A 27961-nucleotide genomic window follows, 5' to 3' on the forward strand; every position below is an offset into this window, starting at 1 on the left:
TTATTTAACATTATAAATACCCTTTCCTTTAATTTACGTAATTTTGAAATTGGTTCCTTTAACAAAATTGAGGAAGCATTCCAGTTTATCCCATGATTATTGTCGAATGCACGTTGGACTTTTAAAAATTATTGTTTTTTATGTAAGATTTATGTTCATTAACTCTTTTTGGCAATGGTCTACAGGTTTCACCTATGTAAAATTTACCACAAGTACAAGGAATTTTATATATTACATTTTTGTTAAATTAATTTTCATTGAGAAGTTTACTTTTTGTTAATAAATATCGTAATATATTTTGCGATTTAAAAATAGTTCTTATGTTAATTTTTTTAGCAATTCTTTTTATCTTATCAGAAAAACCTGAAATAAATGTTAAAAAAAAAATTGGTAGATTAGTATTTTCTAAATTGATTTTTACTATAAGTGACGTAATACTCAATAAAATAAGTAACTCATGAATTCGTTACAACAATACAGATTTTACTTAGTTATCATAGATACTAAAAATATGTTATTCATAGTAATAATCTATTACTTCCTATTCTTGATTATTCTTTAGTTAACAAAAATATATAGCTTTTGAAAAAATTGTCTTCAGCACTATGTAAATCAATCGCCTAGTTTCAACACCAGACAATTTCATACAATATGTATAGGGGAAAACCCTCTAAATCCGATCTAAATGTCTACTTTAAATATGGTGTAAGTGTCAAAATCATACAGATTTAAAATGAAATGGTGACACATCTGTTACGACCAATCTCAGTGTGGTATGGTATCTTCTTTTTTTAAAAACCAGTTTTTTTTAAAAGTTAATAAAAAATATACCATAGCCTTTTCATAAGAGTATCTTATAATATTTATGTTGTTGTTAATAACTGGAAAAAGGATGCTTAAGATTTAGTCAAACCTTTTGTACAAAGTGACATTTTAAATTCAATATGTCTCAAAGATTTTTCCTAATGAGAGGAAAGAGCCAGAAAATATAAGTAGGAGGTAAACAATTCTACAGGTCAGGCACAAGTTTTATATTTTTTATTCAATAAATTAAGAATTTCTCTGATAGTATAAAAACTTCTTCGAAAAACAGAGAAAAATAGTTATTATCCTTTTTGCTTGCCTACTATCCTATTACCCCTAAGTAAGTCCCTCTGATCTTTCTGTAGATGCTGACCATAATCAAAGCATTCATCTGCTAATTAAAATGTAATAAACTTTAATGTAATGTTCATATTTTAAGTAACTATAGGGCCATTAAAAATGAATGAAAAGACATAAAAAGCACGGATCTTTATTAAAACTACGCCTACAGACATTCAAAAAAGCATCAATCTTTTTTATGGGGCCGACGAATATTTTAAAACATCAGCGATTGAGTCTGAAAGGGCGCGCGAACAAACTTTCCGACAAACTTTTCCGAACGGTTTTGTTGTTTGTCTGAAACTCTCCCTCAACTTCTCTGAAAGTCGTTTATTATTGATGACTCTTTTTTTTTCGGTATACACCAATAGGAGTGGAGGCAGTGAAAACATCGATTACTTTTACTGACGCGTTATATAGATAAAACGATGATGGTTTTATCACTTTTCAAGTTTTTTTATAATTTGTGGAGTAAAGCGGAGAATAATTGAATCTTTTAGTTTCAAAACGTAACAAATCCATGCAGGTCAATAATTCAGAACTGCTAAAAATCTGTTTTGCTATGAGAACTCTTTTCTATCTGCGTTTTAATATGGTTTAGTATGGTTTTATTATTTAGTAGTAGAAGTTATTTTAAGTAATTTAGTTGTTTAACGTAAAAAAACGATTTTTTTTGCAAAAGGTCATAAAGTGCGCCAGAATTGTAGTAAATTAAACGGATTTGTAAGATTTTTATTTTGACCTATGGACTTGTCGGTATTTGAAACTTACATATGTGAATTTATCAAAGTTTGATTTAGATTTTTGAAAAATAACTCATATATTAAAAAAATAATATTTTTTATTTGAACAAATGAGAATCAAAAGTTAAACAAATTGGATCTGGAACTTCCTCAACAGATTGACAAACATTATTATTAGTGTCAAGTTGCTCTGACTTTTCATGATTCTCGATATCATTGTATTTTTGAAAAACATCATTGAAGTATTTTAGTGCTTCTATTGCTTTCTAATTTGCCCCCAGTATTTTTCTAATAAGGTTTTTACGTCCTTCTCCTAACTAGGATGACACTAGTTAATACGATTGGTTGTGGGATACTTGCTGCTGCTTGCGAAATAAATTAACATGTAAAATAGTTGATTTTCAAAAAAGCCTTTTATCTAAAATAGCAATAGACTATTTCATATGCTTCAAATGATTCGTCTCATTCCATACAGTCCTATTTTTACCACCCTGAAAAAAATTTAAAAATTATTGATTGAAAAAAAGTACAAATAAAACATTTAATAGGTGCAGTAATAAATGTAACATAGATCTAGGACATATTTTAACATTAGTTTAAACAAATTGTATTTAATTATTTCCTAATATGTAGGACAGCTTTTGTTATAGGTTTACTTTAGGAATAGTTATTATGAAATATTATTTAATATATTTTAGATAGTTTATGTCTGAGTGTGCATGTTTGATCTTTGAATGTATACATCGTATGATTGAGGTAATTATGTTCCAGTGTATTAGTGTGAACTAGTTTTGGGTAGAACTAAGAGAGTGTTACTATTAAAGGTCGATGTTGGACAGTTACTTATAAACGCTGTAATAGAATGTAGTAAAATAGTCCTCAAAGTGGTTTTTGTTCATTCCTCCCATGCGTAGAACTGGTTACTAAAATATCCCTTAAACTGGATATTACATATTACATGGATATTTACCAAATTTTAAATTCTTTTAAGAATTCCATGTTCGTATTTTCCAGATTTTCTCTACCAACCTTATTTTCCAAAATAACCTGTGTATATCAATAAGAATGCAAAGTACTATTAGATAAATTACCAGCTGCTAGAAGTGTAAAGGCTGGTAGACAATCATAAGAATAGGAACTAGATTTTTTAGCTTGTTTTCTATAGTAAAAAACTTTTTTTAAATGTAACACATTGATTATTATAAGATTTTTAAATTATTCAAAATTCTTTTAAAAAGTGCTTTCGCCCTATCAAATAAAGCAAATAGTGAATAGTACATGGATGGCAGTATTTTGCTAGTGGAAAGTTGGTTTTAAGATAGGTGATCAATTTGAATTATGTGTTTTTAATACACTTTAAAATTAAACCTGCAGCCTGATTCGTAAAAATTGTAGGATTGATAGAATAGAAAAATACATTTTGTTAAGAATTTCGCCACAAGGTTGTCAAGCATAAAATATTACTATTTTTGAAGGTTTTTCTATAAATAATTAATTAACTTTTAACAAGGACTAAGAGTAGACTTAATATATGAAAAGAAATACCTCTCTCAATCACTTTGACACATTTTCTGATTTCATTGTAGCAAAATATGCGATTCAGTATTGAACTAATTACCACTTGACGAGTTTATAATACTGTCAAATTTGCATTCATATGCTCATAGGATTTTTTGCTACAAATAAGACAAAAAAGGGCGACGCAACATTGTAGTAAAAAATACACAGCAATTTTTTACAGTGCAATTCGGCAATACTGCGCAACAAATGAGCGCATAAAGCGAGGAGTGAAGTTCATTGCGGAGAGTGTTAACATAACAGATAGTACAGTACTAAGGAAATTTTGAACTTTTATAAGGAATAAAAGGAAAATGGGAAAATTACCAAATAAAGGATCTTTCTATATAAAATTAATTGAGACGTAAAATAAATGATAAAAAAACTTCGAATCGACGAAATTTCTTTCTATGAATAGTAGTATGCTTAGCACAATGAATGACTAGAATAAGCCTGGTTGGTTTTCGGATTTTCCAACTTTTCATACAATATATTATTTTTCTCAATCCACTTAATATTTTTTTTATGTGTTGAATTTTATAACAGCTAAAAAATTTACTTTTTTAAAATTTTCCTTTATTTGCTAACTAATAATATATACTTTGAGACTAATCTAAAAATTTTTAGAAAAAAAAATATTCTTAGGGAAAGAGTTGATGAAAAAAAGCAACTTGGCAACGTCGAATATCTTATTTATAATGCAACTATCCAATATTGCCGCTTTGTGTTTTCTTTTAGATATTTTTGCTTGTGTGTGAATTTATAGTTTGCGCCCGCTGTTATTTAATTGATCTAATCCCCGTATCTCCTGGAATTTCTTAGGAATTTTAATAATTTTTTGTCCAGATATTAACAAAAAATCCAAATTAAAATAAATTATTATAAGTGATTATAGTATGAATATAGTACAAAATAGTTTTGGATATTAAACGAATTTTACTCTTTCTTTTGCTTAATAATAAAAAATGCAATTCAGTTTCTGCTAATTACAATAATAAGAAATACTAAGCTTGTTTATCAACAAAATATCCCCTCTGCCCCTTGTGTAGGTGTTGCGCTCAATCCAAATCAGCCAATGTTTATTCTAGTGTATTCAATATTTAAAGGTTCTATGAATAGTTAATACAGCCTTATTTTTATCGATTTGGTAATAACGGCACAAAATTTGATCGCCTAAAAGGAGGAGTTTAGTTTATAAAATCTGTTATATCATACAGTTCTGTATAGGGAAATGTTGAACCTTTATTAGAAATTAACGGAATAGGGAAAAATTATAAATTACAATAACAAAGACCCTTTCCAACTGGTGTTAATAACACACGGCTAGGAAATTTCTTACTCTAATTAAAAATAGTAATTATTTAAAATACTTGAAAACATTAATTTTTAAGTTAATACTGTGGCGTATTTTTGCAAATACTTACCATCACATAAGCACAGCAGCTTTTCGTCGAGTAGGCACTGGTGTATTAAAATGAAAAACCCTAATTATAAAAATTAGACGCTTCTTATTTTATTATTCATATAATTTTTTAAGGAAATTTAGTTATGGTTTAAAATTAGTAAAATCAAGAAAACCTAATTATTGCCTTTTTTATAGAGTCTTATTAATAATTTATTCTCTTTCTTGTTGTAAAGTAAACGCCTCTAATTTATAAAAAATCAACATTTATTCTTCATAGATCATTTAAATCCATGCAGAATTTACATAACTTTACCCATTTTACAACATACACCATCTCTAGTAATATATAACACTAAAAGGTCTTAAAAATAACTAATTAACAATAAATAATCAAAATACTATTAATTGTTAAAAATACAGTATTAAATACGCAAAACTGACCGGCTGGTTGCAAAAATTTATAGACTATTTAAGTAGAAAATAAATATATTGTTGATGCAAGAAACTAGGGAAAATTCATAAATTTTTAGGGTTTTTGTTCATTTTGGTAATAAATACCCTATTACTGTTTTATCAATAAAAATTATTGTTTTCATAGGTTTTTATTCATTTAGGTTTTACATACCTAACTAATTTAGAGAAATTAAGTTTATAGCTTTTTTTAAATCGTTACCTGATTATATTTAATAAAATAATTTATTTGGATCCTACCAGAGACTCAGGAAAATACCGTAAGGGTTCTGCTGTTCTATATCATCCCAGAAAATTCTAGAAACTCGGAATAAAGGTGATCAAGATCCTTTAGGTGGTCAAACTTTGGCAATAAAATGCAAAGGAGAGTAAAAGAGACATTAAGACCTAAGAAAGAAACACAATTTAATGGTTTGTGAGTAATATTGTTCTAAGGGATAAAAAAATGTAAAAAGATAGAAAATGACAAACTAATAGACAAATATCCACCTTGGAAAACTAGCCAAATCCTTTAAATTCGATCGTAGATCGATGAAGGATAATTAAATATGCTGATAAATTTACTACTAACAAATACTACTTCAAGGAAGAAAATAGCCGTAAGAAAAGGAAGAAACTATCAAAACCATGTAGACTTACGTGAATATTTCAAAAAGTCACGTCATTATTTCAAAAAAGCACAAATTCCGAATGATTATGTCACTAGATTACATTCTAGGTAAAGCTTACATAAAAAAATAATTTAATTTTTAATAATAAACACATTTTAAAGTGTTAAAAGGGCTTAGGTGGCCACAATTTAAGGATTCGGACTTTTGACAAAATGGCAACCAATCTTGTGTGACCACCGCTACTACAGATCTCTCAGAGATTTTTAGACTCTTATACCATATGAGAACCTAAATCGCATAGCATCGATGTTGAAATATTTAGCAAAAAAAATTGGGTCTTTTTTTGTATGCTAATGTATGGTACCGGTCGAGTATGAAAATAAAGTCCTGGACTTGAATCTCGATCTAATTAACTCGAAAAATTCATCCATTATCCCAAAGATCTAATTCGAACTCGATCTAATTATTAAAATCTTGCAAAAGGAAAATTTTGTTGAAGAACGCTAAAAATAACTTATCCTATAATATATTATAGTTAGATTAAAGTTAAGATATCTATAAATATTTTTTTTATATATTAGATAATTTATTATTTTTAAGTATCCATATTATATAAAAACAATAGGTTTATAGCTTTGCAAATTTTTCCTTATTTTTAATGGAAAATAAAAATGCTACAATACAGCCCTGTTTTTACCATTTTAGTAATAATGCGCAACAAACGAGCGTATAAAGGAAAGAGTCAAGCTCCTAAGTAGTGCGCTAAAACACAAATTCCTATTATGCCAGTTTTCAATTACAAACATTTAGAAAACAGATCAATAAAGATAACAAATCCATATTTTTTCTTTTATAAGTATTCTGGAACATAATTTAATTAGTAAAATAAGGGACTATTTGTCAAAGCCACTTTAAATCTTAATAAACATTTCTCAAATAATTGTTCATTAAGTTTTAGTTCAGAAAGAATTAATAAACTTAATGCTCCCATTATTTTCAAATATCTCAAACTTCTTTTAGTCTTTCAATGATTTAGATTTTTATTTGTATTCTTTTAATTATTTGTTTGATTATCAATCTTTTATTTCAATCAGTCGGCTGTCAGGTTAAATAAAGAAAAAATAAAAATAATGAATATTTCTTAAAAACCCGCTGTTATTATATTTATCGCTGACAGCAGCAAACAAAAAAACATAATCAAATCGGAAAAAAAGCCACGAGTAATGATCCAATTATCTCCGAATTACTTTCGTTTACAACTTTTAATCTTTTTCCAGTTTCTTTATGTCCGACCCGGGTATTTTCTTTCTTTTGTGAACTTATAACGGCGGACCGATGAAAAATACAAGGTTCCTTTTACACAAAGAAATTTTTGCTTTCCTTAATCTTTACCTTGGCGAGGTTTAAAGTGATTTGCCTCTGAGATAAGGCATGAGAATGACGGCGGATCAAGTTTTGTAATGCAAAAAAAGTTTGGTGAAAATATGAAGAGATATTATCGATGATCTGTTTCCATCAAATCAAGGGTATAAAAAAAATTACAAAAAAACACATACATTTTAATTGAATACGACAAATGGCATGCTTTTAAATTCATCCAGATTTTTGTAAAAAGACAAAATATCCAACCTAAACAAGAAAAATGCAGATGCGCTTGACACAACCTGCTTTGTCAAAATGGTAGTGGCTGAAAAGGCTAAAACCTAAAGAGCACGAAATCCTATTCAAAATAATGAAAGATTAAGATTATTGTAAGAAAAAGTCGTTATCTTTAGGCTCATTTACATCTAGAACTACAGTTTCATCCTCAGCGCTTTGATCACCTAGTAAACTTGTAAAAAAGAGCCGACAGTCATCTGGACCACTTCCAGAATTGCAAATTTCTTTTAAATGTTTTAGCTTTAATGCTGAAATTTTCCTCCTTCCTTCGTGTAAGGGTTTGAGAAAATTGAAAAATTCTCAAAATTCGTTTTTATAAACGGAATGCCTTCTCATACCTGATCCACTCAATATGGTGCCAATTTACCACATTGTCATCTTGATCTTTGTTTCGGTTTATCATAATTCGCTTAGCCAGAATTTTCTAGTTAAAAAAAGCACTGTCTTTTTTTTTAATATTTCGTACTTTTCATAGCATTTTTCAGTATTATCTCCACAGTTAAAAATAGTAAAATTGTATCTGTCTCACATGGTCTTGTAAAACAGAATGGGGTTAGTGGGATCTTTGATAGTACGACCCTTTTAAACATTGCATGTTTTCTTTTACACACACATTCTTCTTCGTACAACCTTTGCATCTGCTTTATGTTTAGTTTTGAATCCAAGTACCTATATTTTTTTTGAATCTATCCTACAATAGTGAGAAGAGACTGTAGGAAATTTTTAAGTCTGTTATTTTAAGAAACTAACCGCTTCTTCTGCTACTTTTTAAGAGAAACAATTACTGTTTTTATGTACCATCAACTGATTGACTGGTGGATCCTGGTTCTTGAGCGTAATCTGTATTTCGAGCAGAGTGGTCAGAATTAAAAGGTGCCTGATTAATATCCTTCAAAAAAATCAAGAACAGGCTATGTGATGTTGGACAGATATAGAATTAACAAAAATATATTTTTACGGTTCCAAACCTAGCTATGTGATTTTGAATATATTTGGAACTAATACAAATGTTTGAAAGGTATAGATAGATAGACACTTTGTGAAATGCAAATTTTGGCGTCAAATTCAAATACATTCATATTTGGAACTAACAGAAAGCCTTATTTTCAACCAGATGATGTAAATAATTAAAAAATTAAATTTTTGTAGATAGCCATTTTTGGAACCAAGATATGCAAACTGATTACGAAAACAGTATGAATCGAACTTAAACATGTTATAATTCAATAATTCAAAGTTATTAAAGTTGTTGAGGTGATACCTTTGTTTAATGTTCAACCAATAGTTTAAACCTACTATAAACATAAGTATGTAGAACTAAAAAAGATTTAACAAGGATAGTACGTGGTGAAATAGGGTTACAACCCTAAAATATGATAAAACAAAGAATTCTAGGAAATGGAAAAATTCATAATTCTTTAGATGAATACAACTCATAGGTAAGAAGGGTTTTTAGTTTTTGGGTTTTCACTTTCTTTCATCGAACCAAAGTTATCCAGTACTCTTTAATTAAAATAAGTCGTTCCATCATTTCAATTCTCCTCACTTTAAACGTCGTTAATTCATACTCTTTAATTCCTTTCTAAAAAATAGCCTATTAAGATAATATAATTTTTATCTTCTAAATAGTGACTCTCCATTTTTCTTTTAAACTGTATTGTGACAGGCAGTATCTAAAGCTTTAAAGAGGTCTTTTAAGAGACACACTGATGGTTAGTCCCCTTTAAAAGCAATTTCAATTTCGAAGATTAAAAACTGAATAGAATTTATTTTAAGTGACTTCCCTAAGACCAAATTGTGAATCTGTCAATATCTATCTTTTTTCTTAAATTCCAATTATCCTTTTTTTAAGGGATTTTTTCTATCGTTCTTGGAAATATAGATAAAAGTTATATTGGTCTATTATTTTCGAATAGATATTTATTATTATTTTTATTTATATTATTTATTATTTTTACTTTTATATAGTGACTTATTTATTCCAACCTAAAAACGTTCTGAAAAAATGTTTAAAACCTTATTAATAAAAATTAGCACTGAATGAGTTTGCGAAGCAATTTATTCTCGCTTCCAATAGAATCCTAACGGCACGATTTATTGTTATTTAAATATTGTTTTTATAAAATAAGACGTATGGCTCGAACTCCCTTCTAGGGGACATTTTCTGATCGCAGACAGTTTCTAGCTATCAAAAGAACTGAGGTCTGTGAATGCCCCTTCTAAGTTATCGGGCTTCTAAGGAACTTGGAATACTGAAGCATAAATTTTCGGATATTTCGGGATATAACAAAGAGAACTGCTTTTAGCATAAGCTGGTAAAGGTGATGTCCAATGTTCTTTAGAAGATCTTTTGAAATAGCAACTGTTGTCAAAATAATAATTGGGATCGTTTGGATCTTTTCCATCTTCCACTACCCTTATATCTGCATTTCTAATTTTATTATGTTTATCAAGTAGATTGCTGTTATTTGGTACTGCTACGTCGACGAGTTGCCTGCTAGCATTCCTATCTACAAACATGACATTTAGTCTATTAGGCATCACATGTTGTTCTTTTCGAGAACAGACTTAGGAATTTACTTGTATATAGTAGCGGAGATTGTGGTCCTGAATAAGTTTTAGGCGCTTTGCCAGCTCTTGTCTTACATTATTATTATTTTTTTTATAGTGTAGTGGGCAGTCGGAGGTCGTTATGCACATATGTCTCCTGATGTCCACTATTAATATTATCGATTTTCTTTTTCACTTCTTTAGCAAGTTAATGCAAGAGTAGGTAGGTTTTTATTTGCTAGGTTACTATTTTGCTTTTGTTCTTTTACAAACTTAATTTTTTAGGTTTCTTTGGAGCAAACATGTTTGCCTTTCCCAGAATTCTACTTACGATGAAACAGTTATTTAAAAGTGCTGCTTTCTGCATTTGCAAGTATATATTGAGTTTAAAAGTTCAGAATAATTTTTTAATTTTATGAAAATTTCACCAGTAACACCAACAATTACTAAGACAACAGTTACTCGTTCTGCTTTTCACATTCTCGTAATCTCTTCAGCCATGGGTAAGTACTTTTAAGCATACGTTTTAATTTATGTTGTGTCCTAAAGGAACCGCTATATCTATAATAATGACCTGTTTTTTAGCTTTTAGGTTCAAGACGATATTAGGGATGTTATTAGGGATTAATTTATCCGTAATCATATTTGGGTTTCAAAAAATACTGCAATCATCACATCTTTGGACCGGTGTTGGTTCGTAAGAATATTATGGGTCTTTTATTTCAGATGCAAGGTAATTTTTGGATAATGCTTGATGCAGAATCTTTGCAACCTTATTATACCTTTCCAGATATTGTTTTGGTACAAGTACACAACATCCAGCTATCATTTGTTTAAACCTTTTGTCTGTATGCTTGAATATTTGGCACTTGGTTTGGAACAAGTTTTCTCTTAATACTACTTTCCAATAAATTTTCGTCGGGATTACCTGATCCTGGCTGGCACATAAAATAAAATGTATGTTATAATATAAAATAATGTGAATAAAATATTTCCTAACTTTATTTATGAATGTGATGCCGCTGTATCTAATGATTCATCTCCATCGAGGCTAAGCATTTTCCGTGCATTAATTTTGTAGGCCATTAACCTCTAAGTTCTTCGTGCGTTTTGATCTTTAGGAGAAGATTAAACTGTCTTTTAGATAAATGCAGTTCAGTCGCGTATTTGTCCGCTTCTTTTAGCGTTTGAAATATCCTGCTGCTCCTAGCTTTATCAACAAAATACCTTCTCGGATTGTCTATCTGCTCTGCATATCCTTTAATCATCAATATTCCAAGCCCACCTTTATTTCTCGGTAGATGAAACCTTTCGATAGAGCTCTGAGGATGACGGCAGCGGTGTTTGCGAAACTGTTTTCTTATTTATCTATCTAAGTTTTCTAATTCCGTGGTGGTTTATTTAAAAATGCCAAAGGTGTCTGATAACACGAAAGCAGCATATGCAGTTACGGCTTTGGATGTATTGCTAGATGACAACTCGGTCTTAAGTATAGCTTTAAGTCTAGAAAAATAGGTTTTTGTAGGTTTTTTATTTTCTGTTTGTTTTTCTCTTATATCTTTGTTCATTCCCGTGATTGTTCTCTGCCAATCATTTACTTGAAATCCTGGGTTATGTTTCCACTTTCCCTTGTCGATGCTGTTGACCTTATATTTTTCAAATCCAAACTGCATTCGTATATATGTGCTAAACCTTTTTATATCTTCTAACGATTTGTTTAGGTCTTCTTTACTTTTTGTATAGGATTTTTTATATAGTCCATATATGTGTATGTTTAATTTCAGTATATATTTTTGATGGTTTAAACATTTTGTGTTATATCCTTCTGTTTCTCCAACCATCTCAAACCAGTAATTTAACTCTGTCAACTGTATCTTTCTAAAGATATTTCGACATATTGGAAAAATCGTAAGTATTCACGGTCAAGTCAAAAATGCTGCTTTTTCCTTCTTCTCGTGGAAACGTTACTCTATAGGAAAATTGAGAGTGGTATTTCTTGTGAGCTGTTCTGTTTGTTCTTATGTTTTTAAAATCTTTTCCAGCTTTTTATGGGACCATTTATTAATTTCATAGGAGTATATTAGAAAGGCAATTGCAAAGCCGGTAATTACTTTTATTAGCCGAGCTGAGTTCAGTTCTGTTTTGAGTAATGCAGTCAATCGTAAATTATATTTCTTGGTCACTTTCTCCTTGATTGCTCTATAAAGTATCAGTTTCTCGCCTGCAACCAGTCCTCCCTCATATACATGGACCGTTTAATATTCTCTGCTTGGACTCGATAATATTTTAATGCTATGGACCAGTTTCAATAGTGCTTGTAATTATTTCTTTGTAGCAGCATACATTTTTATGTCATTCATGTAAAGAAAACTGATTATATTCCAGTTGGTATTAGATTTGATACTAAAACCGTATCCCGTTGATTAAAACGTATTCGATAGGGATTTAATGCAATATATAACAATAATGCACTGAAACTGTCACCCTGAAAAATGCTCCTCTTTAAGTTAGTATTAACTGTATCAATGTTCTCGGCCTGGGATCTTATTTGCAAACACAATCCAGTTTTTCATTAATTTTTTGAACAACTCGTCATACGATATCGATACCATAGATTTCTAATATCCAGAGAAGCCAACTATGGGGAACTGAGTCAATGGCTTTTTACTGTTACTTTCTTTCGTTCTTAAAGTCTTTGAACTTCTGTAGCTTTTAATATCTTACACATTTTATATCTTTTATTATATTTGATTTATATGTTGGGGTCATTATGTATTGATATTTTTATGAGATAGGTGATTTGTTGTTTTTTGTTTCAAAAACGATAACGGGTCTAATGTAAAGTCAATACTTGGTCTTGGAGACTGGTGAGATAGTTGATCATATGCCTGGAAAAAATTAAAACATTCCTTTACAGGTAATTTAACTAAAGTCTGATGCTTCATATGAATTAGTTCAATGTTTTTAATTGCCTGGAAGAATATTTTTGTTTTTTTAGAATTGGAATTAAATTTTGGCTCTTCTGTGAACTCATTCTTTCAGGCAGTGGGATTGAACACTCTTTTGGAATAGCTGAATATATTCAACTGCCCGGAAAAAATAAAAATATTCCTCCACAGGTATTTCAACTAAAATCTGATGCTGCTCTTCTGGATGAGCCGATTAAGTAGTCGCAACTGCCTGGAATAAATAAGAACAATTTTTAACTATGCGAATTTTTACGTACTAGTATAGTTTATATTCGTTGCTATCTATAATCGTGGTTGGGGAATATTTGTAGCATAGTGTTTCTGCTTTGATGAGCTTATAACTCTTTGCGAGTGCCTGATGAATAATTTTTTCTATCATGCTGCGTTTTTCGGTATATTCTGTATTTGTTTGCATCCAATAGTAATATAATCTACCGTTTCTATATATTATATGGATCTTTTATTATATGTTCTTGGTAGTTTCGCGTGCTTATGACTTGGTCCTCTATTACGAGAAGAAAACATTCGGTCCTCGGGAAAAGTTTTCATTATTCAAGCTATTTATTCGAGTTTTTTTGATATATGGTCATGCAGTGTATGTTCATGCTCATGCATGATGTATCTGTATGTTTACCATGTTGTATTTTTATGAATTATTTCCTCTATATTTTGTGTTGAGGTATAATATCCGACAGGTTAAGGATAAATCAAGAAGTGTTTAATGTTTGTCAGCTTGCAGACTGCTTGGTGAAGAAATGTTTGATTCCAAAGGAAAACCTTTGATAATACTGTATCTGTTTTATATGTAGTGCATCGATATCTATTATGTATCTGTTCTCCTTTTTTGTTTACTGTAACTATTTTCTTACAAGAATTAATATTGTTTTTTTTTATATATTTCGCGAGCTCGGATCTGATGAGTATTGAGATTGCAAATGAATTAGGAAGGTTATGGAAGTAAAGAGATTTTATTATTTATTATTATTTCCTATAAACGTCAAATTATAAAATTGACTTCACCAAAAATAATACGAATAAATTGGAATACTAAAAAAATACTTTTTCAGATTATATATACTCGCTTTGATAATCGATTTGTATATGATATAAGGGTACATTGCTGAAATAAATGCTCTCATATATCTAGGCAAAGGGGAATCTCAGAAAAAAAGATATACAGACAAAAACCAAAAATGTTTTTAAACCGCTGGTAACAGTCGTCCAAACCAGTACTCAATATAAATAGTGAATAACACGGCGATAAGGAATTCATTATTTAACCGGTTCACTTATATCCCGAGATAATCCGTTATGTGTTAGGGCGAACCAAGCCGATTATACCAATTTGGTACGTATTTGGACGCTGTGCACTTACAAACCTTTCTAAAAAAAATACTACAAAAAATGCGAAACCACTGCTTGGCCACCACTTAGTAACTTATAGAGAAATTAAATATCTTCTGTTTTCAGTTATGTTTAGTCTTTTGACTATTAACGACTGAAACGAAAATCAAAAGCCGCATGGATTTTTTAAAGCTTCAAACGCCATTCCATAGATAAAGATATCAAACCAAAAGTAATTTTCAAGAGATTTAAAACAAGCCAGGTAATAACAATATAAACACCCGTAATCAATAGCGAAGGTATTTTCTCATTTTCGCGAAATGAATATGCATGAAAACTTATTTTACCGTTAATTACAGTTTTGCAATTCAAATTAAGTATGAAGGGGGTGACGTACGGGGTCGAGTATATTCCAGGTTAAGATAGAAACGTTTTATTATACGTAGACGTGTGTCGCGCCATATTTTGATAACACTTCTGAAACAAAGCGCCTTATTCCTAATGGCTCCATTTCCGGTTCCTTGTATATTAGTTTATGCTATAATCAGTGTAAATGCCCCGACTTGACAAGAGCTTGTTACCTTTGTCAGTTAATGGCAACAGCCAAGATGGAACTCGCTCGTTAACGTTATGCGTTCCCTTTACTACTACTTTAACTCTATTTGTTTTAATGTAATTTTGTTATATTAGCAGTTCTCGGATGTTTATTTGTGCATTTTATAGTTTAGAGGATGGATGTAATTACTGAGACAAAATGACGATTCTTTTTATTATGATATACATATTAAACCACGTGTCAATATCCGGGTACTCCAGTGATGAAATCGTTATAGGAAAACTATTATTGGAAAAACTGGCGAGGTTATTGTGAGGCACAAAATTTAAATATTTTGATTGCTTGAGCATTTCCGGCTATACCAAAATTAAATTTTTAGATTCTAAGCGAAACCTCCATCTACTTCTGCATGTTTTATAGCTATTTAAATAGTTATTGAGATATTTTGATTTTTACGTAAAAAATTACAGTGGCAGATTGGCAAAAAAAATCATGATTTTTTTCTACATAGATCTTTTCCTTTTTTTTACAATATCTAACAAACAACTTTTTTTTTATACAAAAGCCATCTTAGTTTTATAATTTTATTGTAAGTAGGATTAAAAGTGTCTTAAGACATTTATTTTATAAATGAATAAAGTTAAAAAAAAATAAATAAAATAAGTGGAACGATTTTAGCAGCAAATTTACAAAATCCAGATTTTCTATTTTACACCCTGATAAAGAAGTCTTTAAATAGTACGTTTTCCATTTTTATTCTCGAGGATAATTTTTTTATAAAAGTTTTTGCGTTTATAAGAGTTTAAATAATGTAAGTGCTTTGCAATACCTCTCAAAGCCTATTATTATGAGTACATTTTCATAGAATAAAATAGGTGTTTCTAAGTTAATTGCTGACCTTTTCTCTTTTATCTTACAGGATACGTTGTTCCTACAAGTTCTCCCGACTAAAAATTCACATAATACTTCCTGGTCCGTTCCTAATAGAATACCCTGTAGTTGCTGCAAAGCGCTGACAGTACACTAAAGTTTAAAGAGAAAGAGAGAGAAGAAATGCGACACCATCTCCGGCGGCCACCCAGCCATTCATTACGCTTCTTAGTGTCGACAGTGCATTATATTATTTTCATATTTTGTCAAGTGTTAAAAATGAAAGTTTTCAAAGGAAAAAATACTAAAAAAGACAAGATAAAGAGGAAGTTAGAAAAGTTGTTAAAAGTGTTTTCTTCAAGTTCGTCAAGTTCAAGTAAATAGTTATTATACTATCTAAGATTTAGTTTTTTTATTCTGTGTACCTAATAATTTGATAACAATAATTAGTGCAGAAAATAATTAAATGATTAAATTGGGAAGTTTTAATCAGCTTTAATTACTAAAAAATGAGTGCTAATCAACTCCCCTATAATAATTATACGGGTTTTTCCATATAGTCAAGATACACGCATTAAATCACCCCATAAATTGCATTAAAATTTCGTGTTTAATGACAACAGTTCGAGGATATCGTATACCGTTTAATTATAAGCCCATTCAAAGGAAATTCCCAAAATTAAAACAGTTTACTAAATTTGAAATAAGTAAAATTCAAGAAAATTCCAAAAGTAAAAATTTCAAGCCTAATTAACAGTTTCGATTCATATTAAATCTAAAAGCTCTAAATAAATTCATCTCACCACCACATTTTAAATTAGAGGATTACAGGTCTGTTAAAAATATTATTTCCCCAAATGTTTTTAGGGCTACAATTGATCTTAAAGACGCGTACTTTAGTATTCCAATACACAAAAAATATCGAAAGTATTTACGTTTTAAATTTCAAGATCAATTATATGAATTTCGTTGCGTCCCATTTGCTTTAAATACGGCCCCTTTTTTGTTCACAAGACTTATGAAACCACTTATAAAATACTCAAGATCGAAAGGTCTGATGTCAATAAATTATTTGGATGATTTTCTGCTGTTAGGATTTACAAGACAAGAGTGTTTAATGAATGTCAGAATTACTATGTCTCTATTAGAATCCTTAGGTTTCATTATAAATTATTAAAAAATTAATTAAACGCCTACCAGATGTTGTAAATATTTAGGTTTTTTATTTAACAGTGAAAAAATATTAATTGAATTACCTTTACAAAAAAGAGTTTAAGGTTTAGAGGTAATTAAATCCCTTTTAAAATTAAAGTCATGCAAAATTAGAACTTTTGCAAATGTAGTAGACAAATTAATATCATTTTGCCCTGCAATTAAATATGGTTGGTTGTATACTAAAGTATTAGAAAGACAAAAATTCATTGCTCTAAAGAATAATAGAGGTAATTAAGATCAAAAATCAGTAGTAAATAAAGATATAATTCAGGAATTAAACTGGTGGTTATATCAAAATACATTGAGTAAGAATAATATAAAAATAGAGAAATATGAATATGAAATATACTCGGACGCATCAAGTACTGGTTGGGGTATATCGTGTAATGGAGAAAAAACGCACGGTTTCTGGAATACAGAAGTTAAATTATCATATAAATTATTTAGAATTATAAGCTGTATTTGTTGGTCTTAAATGTTTGGAAAACACGGTAGCAATTGTGCCATATTACTTAAAGTAGATAACACCACCGCAATTTTATATATAAATTACATGGGTGGAATACGATATAAAAAATTGTCAGTGGTTACAAGGGAAATTTGGCAATGGTGGGAAGCCAGAAATTTATAGATTTTTGCTTCTTATATTGAATCAAAAATAACGTTGAAGCTGATTTTGAGTCTAGATCCAAATATATAGATACTGAATATAGTTTAAATATCAATTCATACCAAAAAATTACAACCTTATTGGGTACTCCAGAAATCGATTTATTTGCAACTCAAGTAAACGCCAAGTGCAGTCGCTATATTTCTTGGAAAAGGGACCCAGGCTCAATTGCCATAGATGCATTTACAATTAGCTGGAAAAATATAAATTTTTATGCCTTTCTACCCTTTTCATTAGTGGGAAAAGTTTTTAATAAAATAATTGCACATCAAGCGGAAGGGTTGGTAGTAGTTCCTTATTGGAAAACACAACCATAGTTTCCGATTTTTAAAAGACAAGTTTCTAACCCCATTTATTTCCCTCCGAAAAAAGACTTATTAATATCCCCTTTCAGGTGCAGTCATCCTTTTTGGAAAAAGATTACCCTGGTGGTGGGGAGATTATCAGGGAATATTTTTTACGACGAAACATCTCAGAGGAAGCTTGCTTAATATTAAAATCTTTTTTAAGTAAAAACACTGTAAAACAATATGAGACAGCTTATAAAAAATGGTGGACTTTTGTAGTAATCAAAAGAAAGACATATACAAGCCCTCCACTAATGATTTTGTACAATTTTTAAATGAACAGTATAAGAGGGATGTAGGTTATTCAACATTGAATACATATAGGTCTGCTACTAATTTTATTATTAGTATAAAAGTAGAAGAAAAAATAATAAATAGGTTCCTGAAGGGCGTTTTTAGACTTCGGCCCGTGTTCCCGAAATATAAATTTACCTGGGATCTGAAATTGTCTCCTCTAAATTCAATAACTTTAGAACAATTAAGTTTTAAATTAGCAACCTTAATGGCACTTTGTACGGGTCATAGGCTTCAAACTTTATCAAAGATAAAAATTAATAATATTCTAAATCTAAATACTAAAATTGAAATTTTGATTTTTGATATTTTAAAAGCCTCTTCACCTTCACAACAACAACCAAAACTCATAACACCTTTTTTCCCAGACAGATCTGAACTCTGTATAGCATCAACACTTTTATGTTACATAAAGAGAACCAAAGTAATTAGAAGTCAAGAATCCTATCTTTTTATTACACATAAAAAACCACATAAAGTCGCTTCAATACAAACAATATCAAGATGGATTAAGACCACATTAAATCGAAGCAGAATCGATACAAAAGTGTTTACCGCACATAGTACTCGCCACGCTTGTACTTCAGCAGCAGCCTTTAAGCCAGGTATTAGCATCGAAACTATCAGAGCTACAGCAGGTTGGTCTAAGGAATCTGAGGTATTTTTTAAATATTACAATAGACCTTTAGAAGACCAATGTAATTTTGCCAGAACTGTATTGGGATAAAATTATCTGTTTGCATTTTTATATTTGTATTATTAATTTTATGTACTATTATTTTAATATTTTATTATTTAATTATAAATAATGTTGAATTATTTTAAATATGTATTAATTTTTAAAGTTTATAAATTGTTTTTTTCTTATTTCTAGAAATGAAAGGAAATTTTTTAGGATAAAATGATCTTTTATTATTTCGTTATTCTAAAGGTATAATACTATTTAAATATTATATCCTATTTACCGAAAATCGCTAGTTACTTTAAACAACTACAGGGTGTTCTATTAGGAACGGACCAGGAAGTATAATTTAAGATTAAACGACTTACCTGTAAGGAAGTTCAATCGTAATTATACGACTGGTCCGTTCCGTATAGAACATACCCTCCACTTATTACTGTTACAAGAATTGAAAAAATTCCCACCCTTTTCTGCGATTTTCTAATTTATTCGAAGCGTAATGAATGGCTGGGTGGCCGCCGGAGATGGTGCCATTTCTTCTCTCTCTCTCTTTAAACTTAGTGTACTGTCAGCGCTTTGCAGCAACTACAGGATGTTCTATACGGAACGGACCAGTCGTATAATTACGATTGAACTTCCTTACAGGTAAGTCGTTTAATCTTAAATTGTTTTTCTTCTTCTTCTTCTTCTTCTTCTTCTTCTTCTTCTTCTTCTTCTTCTATAAATTCGGTTTTCATTTGATCTTTGAAAATCCTGCCGTACAATCTGCTAATTACATGCACTTCATTTTTTTGTTTGTTAGTAGCTGTTTCTACCATTCCTACTTCTATTTGCACTTATTCTCTCTTAATGTTAACTAGTATTTTTTTTGCCTATATTGTCTTCTTGTTTCTGTTAATAGAATCTTAAAATGCTACATCTACTGTTCTTCTGATATATTTTGGAATGATACTTTTTCAGTAGCCGTTGATCCAACTCTATTAACGAATCGCTTTTGTACATCTTCTTCCACCTATGTCTCCATCTACTTTCTGGCATTCTTCATGCCACATCTTATTTTTTAGGTGTTATATTTTATTTCGTGTTTTTATTTAGCCTTTTTATATGGCATTCTCTTCCGTTGATGTATTTCACCACTTTGGATATAGCTTTTATTGCTATTTTGCTTTCCAGAGTAAAGCTACAGGTCCCTTAAAAAAAGTTAAAAGTTGAAATCGTATGCAAATCCATTTAAAACAGCAAGAAAGTGAAAAAAAACTGCACGTTTGCACCTCTGCAAAGGTACGGACTTAATAGATAATTCGATTACCTACAATTTGATAGGTGAAAATACCTCCGAACATCAGGAGGATATTACAAAAAAAAAACTCAAACAAGTTAAGAATTAAGAATTTTATCATAAAACATTTTAATTGCAAATCTCGAATTTAGCACCTCGGGCTAAAGGGAGGAGGTTTACAAAACTGCATTAAAAAATTACTTGAATATGCCCCAATTATCTCGGTATAATGGAACAACAGCTGCGTCTTTTCTACTTTATTAAATCACTCTTTACACTTTATACCTAAAATATGAATTAATATTTGTTAAAGACACTTTGATATTAAAGTAGATACTTAAGTATCTTAATATTTAGGGTGTAGAATGATAATCAGAGTAATACTGTTTAAAATTACTTATATCAAATTTATCATGGCAATAACTTATATCTTTTGTTAAAAATTGAAATCATCTGCATCACTCAATGAGATGATACTTTACGGCAAGAGCAATAGTTTTCTTTAAGACACTGACTATTAAAAATAATGTTAACTTATCTAACTACATGAAGCAAATGAAATTGACGTGTAGAAAAGAATTTTTCCCCTAATTTAGTGTTTAGCAATAATTTAAACGAAGTGTGTAAGTGTGTTTAAGCGTCTAACCATGATGAACGTACCCAAAATAACAGGACTTAAGCTAGTTTATTTACATGTTTTAGGTTTTCTAATTTTAACTTTACTTTAATTCTAGAAGATAAATTTAATATATAATTTTATTATGTAGTAACTAGTCTCCGTCCGATTTTTTCAATTTGAACTTAATGAACTTGAACTATTTGAACTACCCTTGGCTTGTATCATATAGTGTTGTTCTCTGATCCCTTTTTTCGTTCTTTTTATTAGTCAATACACAAGTGGATCTGATGATGCCTAGTATGGGCGAAACACATATAATTCTTTGACTTTAATTTCATAAGTTTGAGACCTGTGACTTAGACTTTATTTCATTACTATTTAATGTAAGCCGGTCTCTTTGAGAAAAGATAGACTATTTTCTGGAATAAACTGGAAACCTTTGCTTTAGGAAGTCCAAAATTTCTATCTGCGATTTGTTGTTTTCGCTTGTGTGTATGTCTTTATTATTACATAACAACATCTTTTTATTTTGTTGTAAAACATTATTAGCATCCTGTACTTCAAGAAACGTTTGGTGATTATTATTAACGTTGCACTGTCAATGTCAAATATAACATTATTGTTTCAACATGAATAATGTTATAAGCCATATGTCTTCTTAAGTATCGTGAGTCTTGCAAAGCTCACTTTATTATCCACAAAATCTTGACTCTTCCATCTTTATTTGTACTGGAGACTGTTTGCTTGATGCATAAGAAGTATTCCTTAGTTATCCAGTCGGAAAATATAAATAATACTCGGTCCTCATATAATATAAACTTCCCAATCCCTACATTTTCCTTAACCAAAGAGTCAATTATTTACGAAAAGTAAAAAAATATTTAACCATCTTCCAAGGCTTCTTTGTAAGACAGTTTCTTAGGACCATTTTTTACGTTTATTAGTTTATTTAACTTTAAATTTATTATCTTACTATAGGAGGTTTAGATATGGAGCAAAAAAAAACTTGATTTAATGTGGTTTAAAGTGTATTAAAGCTTTTTATTATGCACGGTTCCCATTTGTTTCTTTTATTGACTGCTTGTTTACTCGATATTTAAGTCAGCTTTTTCAACAACATTTTTATGAAATGTGAAATTATGCACATAAATCCTATTGTGTTTTCCAATTATGTATATTTAATTGAAGTAGATAAAGAGACGTTGATAATAAAGAGGTTTAAACATCAAATATTCTTTACCGATAAGCGAAAATCCTAATTACAAATAAAACAGATTAAAAGGCTTGCACCCCTCTTGTAATTAAAATCAGAGTTTGGAGAAAGAGTAGCCCTACCGCATTCGACCTGCTTCACCTTCCCAGTAGTTCTTTATTCAAGTATTCCCGCCGGAGTCAACCTTTAATTCAGACCCGTTGGAATCCGAACTGTGTTTTGCCGTTCCGTTCTGTTCCGGGGTTTTGTTTCTCCTAATAAAGTATTAGGGCAGGCGTGTCGTAAATAATGGATGTGAACTTAAATCCACTCTTATACATTTTTTGTCTCTCGTGAGTGGACTTTAAAGATTAGTTCTTTCCGGAGATTTATTTTCTTGCCGTCTAATGGACCGTTCTGTTCCGTCGAGAATAAAGCCAAGCGAGAAATAAAGAAGAAGACGTCATACGAACAGTATCGATAAGGGGATTCGATAGTTATTTTCTTCGTTTTTGTTTCTATCAGACATTCATTTGGGTCAAATTGTGGTTAAGTCGTTAGTTTTCATTGGGGTACTCGCCCTCCTATAAGATGTTTAATATTTAATACATTGATTTTATGCCTTTGTTGGTTTCTTTATATATTTGATATTCCAGGAATAATCAATGGAATGAATTATATATAAGATCACGTAAAAAGCGTAGAAAGGGTGTGCTTGCAGTATTATGGACTATTAAATAATATTTCTTTGACTAGATTAAGAAAAAATAAAACTTATTCTTAAAATAAATTAATTGTTCATAAACTTTCTATAAAACCTCTTTAACTAGGTAGGAAGTTATTTAAAGAGCAAAGTTGGAAAGAAATACAAAGACATACATAAATTATCCACAAATTATTATCAACTTCATTTCTTCTAATGAAAGCATCTTTTTTATTTAATTTTTAGATTTCGCGTAGAATTCTACGTATATTTCATGCATCACATCCTATACCGCTAAAGTCAACAGTTATCAGAAAATAAACGATTCACTTATCAAGTACAAAAAATACAAAAATTTAATTAAATATTTAAAGTGCACATCTTTGCGCGTCGTCTCTTTCAAGTCGCCTAGATTATTTCGCCTCTTAATAAATACCTTCGACTTGAGGTATTTCCCACAAAAAACTCCAATGGTATTAGGTCAGTTGACCTAGCAGGCCATTCGATGGGTCCTTCCCATCCACCGATTGGGAAAAATTTCATTCAAAAAAGTATGTACAGCGGCAGTTTAGTGCCGAGGAGCACCATCTTGCTAGAAAATTAGATCTTCGGCGGAATAGTCTGGGTCTAATGGATTTGGAAATGAAGCTAGTAATGCTGCAACTAATTCAAATTGGAGAAAATCGAGATACATTTGTCCCGTTAAAGTCTGTTAAAAAAAATGAACCTATTACTCTTTCGCGTACTGTTTCACAACACACATCTAGTTCTTGAGAATTCTGGGTGTTCACCTTTATCATCCAATGCGGATTTTCTGTTGCCGAATATCGACAAATTTGTCTGTTCACACAATTAGACAAACAGAACGTGCCTTCATCGGAAAAAAATATATATTTGTCCCTAAAATATTATTTAGATTGAACATGTTTTGCAAGCGTTCACAAAACTCCGTCATCAAATAACTCTTACACTGGAATATCTTTATATGGGTGATATTTGTGCTTTTCAACTTATCGGTGAACTTCAGATTTCACCATATGTAAATTAGCCCCAATCTGCGACAGAGGAGTGCATGGGTTTTCTTCCAAAAGAAGCCAAACGTCAAATCGTTCATTTTCATCTCAATGACGACCCAAATTCGGCAGATCTCTAACATGACCGAATTCTCTAAATTTAGCTATTTTCTATTCTACTCACCACCTTCTGACATATCGGAGGACTATTAGGATGGATTTCATTGCATAATTAAACAGCTTCTCTTTAAAAACGTGTTTTATGACTTAACCCAATCATGCCATAATGCTATTTTTTCTCATTCTGTTGAAAATTGTGAAAACTGCAACTTTGCTCGTAAACTTGACAATAGCTCTTTGGCGCACAACTGTCATACAGTTTCTATGAAAACACACGGTCATCAGCCAACATTAAAAAAAAACCCGAACGAATGTACAGGGTGCGGCATAACTGTCTCCCTATTTTTAACCTTCCCTCGTAATGCCGTGCGGCGTCGCAGAATAGTGGGGGTACCGCTACTACGAGCCATATGGGAAACAGTTTTGTTTAAACATGTTTTAGTCTGAAGCATCATGTGGACCAACGCACAGCGCGCATTCACCGTGGAAGTGTACCTCCGCGAAAATCGGTCAGTTATTGCTGCGCAACGAGCGTTCCGGATAAGATTCCAAATTCCGCGAAATGAAGGAGTCCCAGACCGAAAATCAATTGTGTTGTGGGTCAAGAACTTCAGAGAAACTGGATCTGTTAATAAAAAAGAAGGTGGACGGCCACGGATAGCTCGGACACCCGAAAACATCGAGACTGTGAGACGCTCATTTTTACGGTCACCTAGACGTTCTGCACGGAGACACGCAGCTGCCCTTCGTTTATCTGACCGCACTGTGCGAAGAATTCTTCACAAGGATCTTCGTTTTTATCCATACAAGATGGTTCTGGCACAGTAATTATCAGAACGTGATTGAAACAACCGACGTGCTGCATGTGAAATTATGCTTCAAAATTTACCTCAAGGCGCAGTTTTTTTTAGTGACGAGGCACATTTTCACTTGTCTGGCTGGATAAACAAGCAAAACTTTCGGTATTGGGCCGCTGATAATCTGAGAGAGATACACGAGAAGCCTCTACATAGTGAGAAAGTGACAGTTTGGTGCGCCATGTCTGAAATGGGGATAATTGGCCTTTACTTCTTTGAAGAAGAAAATCACGCTGTTACTGTCAATTCGGAACGCTATATAGCGATGATGCACAATTTTTTCGCCCCAGCCTTTTGGTATAGTTTTAGGTATAGGACATGATGGAGAAAAAATACGTAGAATTCCACGCGAAATTCAAAAATGAGATTAAAAAGTTTGCTCTTATTTTCTAGTCGAAACTAGATGGAGAAAAACACCAACAAACCTAAAGGGAAAACCATATGCTCTTTTTATGGACATTTAAGAACTTATATTATTTTTAAGGCCTACCACTTGTCCAGACCCCAACACTATGGGTGTTCACAAAGAACTGGATAAGAGCTGCAGCAAAATCTTGCACATCCACTAACATACCAATCAAGAAAAATCACTGGATGTCCAATGACACAATAAAATGTATACACAAAAGAAGATAAATTAACAACTCAAAAATGCGACTTAACAAACGAATCAAATAAAAACATAGACGGGACAAAAACATTAATTTATGAAATATATGCCCGGAACTACAACACCACGCCATGTACAGGGAGTCTCGCGATCTGTATAATAAATTACGATATCTAGATGAAGAACTTAAGCCTTGAACAAAAATTATTTAGGAAAAGAAAAAAATGTTTATAGTCGATCCAAGTAAAATAGCTAAAATTATGAGACAACACTGCAAAGGTTTAGATAAGTTAGTAAGCACGACTACATATAAAGAACAAGCAACGCCACAAGAAAGAGAACCTGGGATTTTCAAATCTGAGTAAAGAAGTATAAGTAAAGAAGCTACAAGAACACTCGAAAACAGCAAGACAACTAGGGCAAACGGCATCACAGTTGAAATACTTAAATCCATGGAACACTAGGGAACAGATGTAAAACACGCCTCATGCCCTAAAATATGGGAAACGGGTGAATGACCAATGGAATGAGTTGAAACTACACATTTTCAAAGTATTACTCTATATCATTAAAGAACTTTTGAAAACATTTCTACTCCCACACATATCAGCTGAACAGAAAGGGTTAATAATAGGCATGCGAGAGCAGCTACTCATAACGGGACATAACTTAAAATTATGGGAAAGTTCCGTAACTTAATCGGTTTCTCCGGTTGTGCCGGTTACCGTTCCATAACTATACAGTTTCTAAAATTTGGTTCCATTATGAAACGCAGTTCCTGAAAAATTGGTTGACTAATGAAAAATTGGTTGAAACTATAATATTATCATACAATGTTTCTAGATTATGTTATGAAGTTTTGGCTTTGATTTTTTCGTGGTTCTTTCCTGTTTTGTATGAAATTTGATTGTTTCATTCCATTCACTTCCTTAAATACACTTGATTGGAATTCAAATCCAGGACTTGATCTTAATGTAATGGAGCTATATATTTATAATTTTTTTTTAAAAAGATACAAACCTCCGTTTTTGAAAAAACACTTACGCACAGGACCCATTTTTTCATCATCGCTACTACTAGAGCTTTCATTACTGCTTGGGACTAGGAGCTCAAATATACCAACAACATTTGCATTAGCATTCATTATTGGTATCATAAATAATAATGGGTACCTCAAATAAAATCAAATATGTTTTATTTTCATATAACATAAAAAATGTTGTTGACAAAGCTGACATAGAGTAAACAAACATATAATAAAAGAAACAAATATGAACACATAAAAAATAAATTGATTAATATAATTAAAATATCAAAATTTTTAAAACATTTAAATATCACATAACAAAGCATAACAAAAACCTTTAGAATAGTAGCAACTAAATATTGTAAATACGTAATGGAAGAGTTAAGATTTTCCGGATATTAAAGTAAGCTTTGCAAGACTCATGATACTTAAGAAGATACCTATAACACAAAAATGGAATTCAAAACCTAATATCAACAAACGAAAATAAGACCAAACCAACAAGAAACCAGCGCGTTCTATTTCAAACTCATATTTTCAGGAATCGTAAATATACCGCTTCTAACTGACAATTCACCAAGGTTAGATTACGGAACTTACCCTATATTTTTGCTTCCTGGATTATACGAAAACGTTTGACTCTGTAAACTGGTCACTTTTGTGAAGAGTTATGGGTGAAGTGAGTGTCCCCAAGGACAAGGAGGTCATATTTCTTATTAGGAGACTAGCAACACAATAATGAGGAATACCCAAAAGCAAACTAGTAAGCGCATGTCACCTTGATCTTTGCCAACTGATAAATAAAATGAACAAATTAGAGAGCTATAGTAGAGATTTGGTTTTAAATCAACAAAACCAAAACCAATGTAATGTATATTGATCAATCCAATAACACATTTAATATCGATAACGTAACCAGGTGATGTGGTGCACAAGTCTGTATACATGAGATCGCTGACAACTAAAGCTAGGGACTGTAAAATATTATCAATCGAGCATTCAGCAACGTTGTTCCAATTGTTGTTTACTTCGCTAAAACATGGACACTAAAGAAAATAGACCGAAACAGAATTGAAGTGTTCTGAGTGAATTGTGAATGTAAATGTACAGACGAATCCTAAAAGTGTCATAAGTGAAATACGGAAAAAACTCTTGTATTAGTAGTAGACTAGAAATGAAAACTACAAATCAAAAAGCGTCTACCAAACTAAATCAATAGAGCATATAGTTACTTTGACCACATAGCTAGAGGAATAGATAAGATGGCAAATCTCGTGGTTAAAAGAAAGTTTGAGCGAAAACGACCTAGAGGATGGTCTCCAATGAGGTGAAATGCAAGATTAAAAGAAATGACGTGACACTTAATGCACGAGGTGCATAGAAACAACAAATTCAAACACATACTCGAAATTGGTATCTAGAGGGTAACTGACAAGCAGAACATTATTAAAAAAA

The 27961-nt window shown here is 31.0% G+C and overlaps 1 protein-coding gene and 1 long non-coding RNA gene across 10 annotated transcripts in view; both read right to left on the reverse strand.

The window, feature by feature from the left end:
* The window catches only part of LOC126742310 (calmodulin-binding transcription activator 2), a 999827-nt gene that overhangs the window by 192585 nt on the left and 779281 nt on the right, over nucleotides 1-27961 (reverse strand). The gene's annotated exons all lie outside the window — the stretch shown is intronic.
* LOC126742314 (uncharacterized) overlaps nucleotides 2128-27961 on the reverse strand; it is a 61987-nt gene continuing 36153 nt past the window's right edge. Inside the window, exon 3 of the long non-coding RNA XR_007662529.1 lies at nucleotides 2128-2377. This is a non-coding gene — a long non-coding RNA (uncharacterized LOC126742314). The remainder of the gene's footprint in view (nucleotides 2378-27961) is intronic.

Source organism: Anthonomus grandis, chromosome 11 (genome assembly GCF_022605725.1).
Source record: "Anthonomus grandis grandis chromosome 11, icAntGran1.3, whole genome shotgun sequence".
NCBI classification, from domain to species: domain Eukaryota; kingdom Metazoa; phylum Arthropoda; class Insecta; order Coleoptera; family Curculionidae; genus Anthonomus; species Anthonomus grandis.